Source organism: Trichechus manatus, unplaced genomic scaffold (genome assembly GCF_000243295.1).
Source record: "Trichechus manatus latirostris isolate Lorelei unplaced genomic scaffold, TriManLat1.0 scaffold00246, whole genome shotgun sequence".
Taxonomy (NCBI): domain Eukaryota; kingdom Metazoa; phylum Chordata; class Mammalia; order Sirenia; family Trichechidae; genus Trichechus; species Trichechus manatus.
In genome coordinates this window covers 208,438-215,176 of record NW_004444182.1, presented here as the reverse complement: position 1 = coordinate 215,176, position 6,739 = coordinate 208,438, and positions in this window count along the sequence as shown.

Below are 6,739 nucleotides of genomic sequence, written 5' to 3'. Positions count from 1 at the left end.
AAAACATAGATTTCAACGGGGTCAAACTGTTTCTCTAGTAAAATAGTATTAATGATCCATTGACTCCACGGCACCTAACAACAACTATCATTTTGTTAGGCTCTTTCCTACTCAAATTATGGAAATTAATACCTAGGGGCTGAGTTTTTAATAATTTGGCTTTGTCAAATAAACCCTTATACTCTTGATGCAAAGAAAATTTGCTTTCTTTAAAGGCATACAACATGCTCTGTTACCTATGCTGCAATTTAATCTTCACAACAACCTCAAGTGTTGCAAATTGGTAAACTCTTTGTATAGACGAGTAAACTGAGATTTAGGAAATTAAATACCAGCAACTTGCATAAAATGAGACCTCCCAATCGTCTCTGTAAGTTCAACTATGAAAAAAGGAAATTTTGCACTTGATTGTCGATGTTCACTCATTTTACTTTGTGATAATCTCTGTCTCCTAAAATCTAAGAATGTTTCTACTAGTCTGGAAGGATCTTTAGGGTGGGATTTTGTGATAGTAGTAAGAATGGTGACACCTGCTGGAACCTTGTGTTTCAGCATCCAAGAGCCAAGTCTAAGCAAGGACCCCATTAAGCCTGTGTTTCCCAGGGAGGGTTACAGATACACATGAAAATGGAGAAATGACAAGTCCCCTGCTTCAGTGATAATAAAGATTTGTTTTGGAGAAAGCCAAGCTCTTTAAGATTTCAGGAGAGCTAAAAGCTTCTAGAATAGTATCTTTGTAAAGAATCTCACACTCTAAGAAGCTTAAAAAGTCGGAGAGAAAGCAGTTAGCAGTGGTTGCCATAGCAGCAAAAGTAAACTTGTCTTCTGGGAAGAACAGAGAAGAATGATTAGCGCCCCCAGGGAGTTGGTTCCAGGGCTCATTTGGAGTCCCTGGGTGGCAGGAGATGCCTAGCTCTGAAATGACAAACATCTAGAGAAGTGCCCGTTTTAGTAAGTACTTTTATTATTCAGAGGAACCCTGGTGGTGCAGTGGTTATTGAAAGGCTGGCACTTCAAATCCACCAGCTGCTCCTGGGGAGAAAGATGTGGCAGTCAGCTTCCATGAACATTTACAGCCTTGGAACCCTATGGGGCAGTTCTACTTTGTCCTTTCGGGTCACTGTGAGTCAGAATCACCTCGACAGCAATAGGTTTGGTTTTTATTACTCGGAGGCTGCTGCATCAGGGGTGTAGAGATAAGCCAAAACAGCAAATTATATATATAATTTTAAAATCTCAAATGTAAGTATTGAATGCCACAGTATGACAATAGCAAGGTATTAGTGCCATCGCCTTGCGAAGGGAGAAACTATGCATTACACAGATATAAACCATAAATAGAAATCCACAAATGCCAAGGGTTTTCTGCATCATGACTCAAATGTCACAATTTTAAGTCTATTTCAGACTTAAGCAATGCCTCCTAATTCCGTATTATGGAAATGAGTTTCTCCCACTTATTTATTTCATGATTTTATAAATGTCAACCTTTTTCAGTTCTGTTTTTTTTTTTCCAGGCTAAAGATCACAATCATTTGAGTACATTTCCTAAAAGAAATACTTGATAATTTAAAATACCGTTCTCTAGACATTTTCCATCTCTATGTGTCTTATTTTCCACCGTTTGTCAGGACAAAGACAAAATGTGCGCTGTGAAAGGCATGAGTAGTTTAGCACTCTCTTACACGTCTTTTATCTTCTCCCTCCTCAACTTGCTGGTATTTTCTAGAAATTTAAACCCGAGTTTTTATGGATATTCTATCTTTTTAATTTCTTTGGCATTTGGTTTTTTGAACCATGAAAAACTTAATTATGTCATTTAATCATCCTTACTGCCCGTATCTCTGGCAGCATCTCATTTTAGTATTTCCTTCATTATCACCAGTTGCCACTGAGTAGATTCTGAAGCATGGGAACGCCGTGTGTGTCATAGCAGAACTGCGTTCCATAGGATTTTCAATGGCTTATTTTTTGGTGCCTCTGGCTAGACTCGAACTTTTCCAACCTTTCTGTTAGCAGCTGAGCACGTTAACCATTTACACCACCTAGGGACTCCTAATGTTTATAAAGGACTTCTTTAATACAGAAAAAGTTCTAAAGCTTTGTATTGCTGAAATATATTTTTATCATAATGACATATTTAAAAGGACATTTGATTGGATATAAAATTTTATATCCAAGTCTTTCTCTTAAGTACTTACAAATATACTATTCCTTGTTTACTTGCATCCACTTTGTTATGTTGTTATGTCTGATGTCCTTATCCTTGTTTCCTTGTTGGTGATCTACTCTAACTCACTGTGAGCTTTGTACATTTCTCTGTCTTTGCTGTTCTTAGATTTCACTGCATTTCCAGGCATAGGTTTCTCTTTATATGTCCCATTTGGCATGAAGAGAGATCTGACAAGGAAACCCAAATACACAAACATGATGACTTTGCTGAACCATTTCGACTTCTTACCTGGCGTCCTCACCAAGGTTCAGGCTGCCCAGGTGCCAGGATTCTCCCTTAAGAGATCCATTTGTTGATAAGTGATATGTGAGATCCACTGTGAACTCATCCATTAAAATTACCTGATGTTGTAAGACCTGTGTTGCTGACAGTAGTGCAAAAATTCTGTCTAACTGAATATTTTTATTTGCAAAGTATTTCTCTTGACAATTTCTTCTAAAGGTTTTATTTCATACTTAGAACCTTACGTTAGAGGGACATCATGTGGCATTATAAGGTTACACAGGCAGGCTTGGAAGTAACATCATTGGTTTTTCTAAGAGATCAACTCTTCAGGCACCAGATATACTTTTTCTATCAGTTCTTTAATACCAAATACCATACTCTTTTATACCAAAGCAGTTTTTTAACACTTTATAATAGCATTAAATTATTTAGATGGAGAGGACTTTTCAGGATTTTTAAAAATATGTTTTTGAAATAAATATATGGAGTAACAAGTCCAAAGGCTGTCTTAGGACACATGATGATCCCAAATACAAAATACATCCTAGTGGATGTCATTTTTGAGAATGCGTTAAATTTAAGGTCATTTAAAATTTGAATAATAATCACATCCTATCCTATGGGTTCCCACATTTTTATCATAAAATTATAAAGACAGGTGAATTTTAATGCAGTGATGGTAACCTTAAATATTAAGCACAACACAAAAACCAAACTCATTGCCATCAAGTCATTTCTGACTCTTAGCAACTCTATAGGGTTTCCAAGGCTGTAATCTTTACAGAAGCAGATTGCCATATCTTTCTCCCGCAGAGCAGCTGGTGGGTTGAATTGCCAACCTTTCGGCTAGCAGCCCATCGCTTTAACCACTGAGCATCCAGGGATCCTTCAAGTTCAGGCACAGCCTTTGTATAACACAAGGGTCTCTCTCTCAGCTTGTCAGTGAATTAACATCAGCTGAATATGAGCTAATCTGTGTATGATTTAAATTGTGTTTTTCTATGATTATGATCAAAACCACTGTTAATGTCAAGTTACACCGTGCATATCACTTTATCAGTAAGTGCCCTAATCCTGAGAGCTCTGATAATTTTTTTCTTGACACCATTGTGCTAGTTATTATGTTTATACTGTTTTGATGATTTATCTTATACGTAGTTATTGATAGAGCATTGCAGACTTATACAAAACGTCAGTGTTTTAGATTTGGTTCTTAGAAGAAGAGCCTGAGATGGGATTCTTTTTCAAATGATGTATTGAGGGAGAAGAACATTGGTAGAATGAAGACAGAGCAGGGGCATAAGGCTCAGCAGGAATGTGGGCTTAGCTGGAGGGTAGCTTCAGACTGATCCCACAGGAAAGCTCTAGAGCAACTCTATCCGGTCACAATATAATACACATGATATATGTGAGCTTACATTTTCAAGTAGCCACATTTAAGAAGGTGAAAAGAAATAGGTAGTGTAAGCATCTGAGAAGGGTGTGATGAACACAGACACAGACCCCTCTAAAATAAGAGTTTCTGACAATACTCCATCCAGACCAGCAAACGTGCTAGCCAAGGTGGAAGGGGATCTAGAATGGGTGGGGAAGGAAGGAGACCTTGAGTACCAGTTACAGCATTGGGACCAAGACTTAGTATGAAAGACTTAGTATGAAAGTAGAATGCATTATTAATCATTAATATATTTAATATTGATTACCTATTGAAATGATAATAATGATAATATTTTGGACACATCATTTCAGCAGGTATCAATGTTTACCATACTCTCCTCAGGCTGTGGTTGGCTGTTTAGTTAACATGATTTAGAAAGATCTTCGCACTTTGTTCCAACTCGATGCCTCCTGTGCCTCTCACTGCATGCTTTTTCCCAGACCTCCTTGAATCTAACATTCTCATTTTTCTCTCGCCAGGCCTCTGGCCAGCGATTTAGCACTGCCCATGAAATACCCTACCTCAACCACTTGAAGTGCATGACCAGGTAACATTGCGCGAATCTCTGTTCCTTAGGCTATAGAGCAACAGCCACTCATTTCTGGTATGCATTCACATTTCCAGCAGACCCATTTATGAACCAAGCTTGAGCTTTTCCTCCTTTCTGCTCCCCATCCCGTTTGCACTCCCTGCTGCCACAATGCCATAGTTGTTAGCTGAGGGCAAGGCATCTGTGTGAAAATGGCAGGTACATGAGGCTCTGGCCATCAGTTCATGCAACCTACTGTGGCCTCTGGACCCGCTGCAGTCCGATACCAGGTGTACCCACTGCGTTCTACTATGAACTGTGGCTGGGCTCACTGAATCCTAGGAGTTGTTGTGTCTGAGAGTACACAGCTCATAATGAGCATGCCTGGCTTCGGGGTCACTTGGTAACCCACGGTCAGATGCTCAGTTTCTGCTTGGGCCCAAGAGTACCAGGAAGTGCTTTTCAAGTGGTGTGCGGTTCCTGTTTCACCTTGGAGTTCTAGCTGCAACTCCCCTGCTGAGACTCCTCGGAGGGTTTACCTGGTGTTTGTCTCTATTAAAGACACCTGTAGAATATGGGGTGGTCTCATGCAGCAAGATTCGTAGTACCACAGCCTGGAACTGCTGCTGAGCTCTTTCCTGCTCTGTGTCCCATTGAAACCCAGCAGCCTTTGTTGTCATAATTGGACAGAGGTAATGCTGACTTAATAAATTAAGGGATATTCTAAAAATTTTAATTACAGACTGTTATGGATTGAATTGTGTCTCCCCAAAATATGTGTTGTAAATCCTAACCCCATGCCTGTGGTTATAATCCCATTTAGGAATGGGTTTTCTTTGTTATGTTACTATGAGACAGTTTTAGTTGAGGGTGTGTCTTAAATCATTCTCTTTTGAAACATAGAAGAGAGTAAACACATGAGTAACCCAGCAGCGATGGGGGAGATAGACGCCAAGCCACACAAAGATTGCCTAGGAGTGGAAGCTCAAAAGAGACAAGGGCCTTCCTCCAGAGTCGACAGAGGGAGAAAGCCTTCCCCTAGAGCCAGCATCCTGAATTTGGACTTCTAGCCTCCTAAACTGTGAAAGAATAAATTTCTGTTTGTTAAAACTATCCACTTGTTGTATTTCTGTTGTAGCAGCATTAGAGACCTAAGACACAAAAACAATAGAGAAGCAGGTAACTGATACAGATTCCATGACATCATTTAGACTAGGGCTTCTCAACCTCAGCACTGTTGACATTTGGGCTGGGTAATTCTTTGTCATGGGGGACTGTCCTGTGCATTGTAGGGTGTTTAGCTGCATCCTTGACCTCTACTCACTAGATGCTGGCAGCATCCACCCCAGTTATGACAACTAGAAATGTCTCCAGACACTGTGAAATGCCCCTGGTGGCAGGAAGCAAAATCGTCCCAGCTGAGAATGACTTATGTAAGTTATCTGATTCTCCAGAATATCTTCAGTATTGATAAAACGAATAAACTGATTTTTATTAAATCTAGGAAAGAAATTCTCCAACATTGCTCTTACTTTCAAGGTGGCCATAAAATTTTTGTTTCATCAAATTATAAATAAAATCATAATGATTATAAAACTTGAAATTCCTGTTATAGTTTCAATATGAAATAGCTACAACTCATGTAAGGTTTTGTTTTTGTGTTCTTGTTACTATACCATAATCATTTATGCAACTTCTAACGTTAGAATTAAGATATTGGTAAATTCTTAATGTTTTAATGTTAGGGAAATCTAGAAAAGCCAATTGTTAGAAGGAGCACATGTGTATTTCTCCAGGAAGCTAAGCATTCCTAGTGGAGAGGAGTGATTTACGTGTTTGGTGAACATAGGAGGACTAACAGGGCATGATTAGCTGAGTTTCTTCCCCTTTCTTCTTTGGCAGAGCCCTACTACGCTTGGTCTTGCTATGTAAGCTTAGTTATGTGGATCTTGGTCTTTGTGGAGTTTGGGGTAGGGGAGTAGGTCTGTAGCGATCCAGCACCACCTATAATGGGGGGAGTAAGTCTGTCTAAAGCTGAGGTTCAGTTCTCAAGTTTATTTGGCTCCTCACACTAACCTATGTCCCCGATTAGTCTGTATGAATTATGAAGTAAAATTTTTTCTTCTCTTTTCTTTACAAGTGCCTATTTTTTAATTTATTCAGCACTCAGAAGGAAAGATGATTGCTGTTTATTGGACTCCCTCAAGGACCTCAACAACTGGTGCTGGTGTTGGGAATATTCAGAAATAAAACAAAAGAGTAAACAGTTTGCAGCATATTGGAGAAGTTTTGTTAGGGCTAGTAGCCGGCCTGC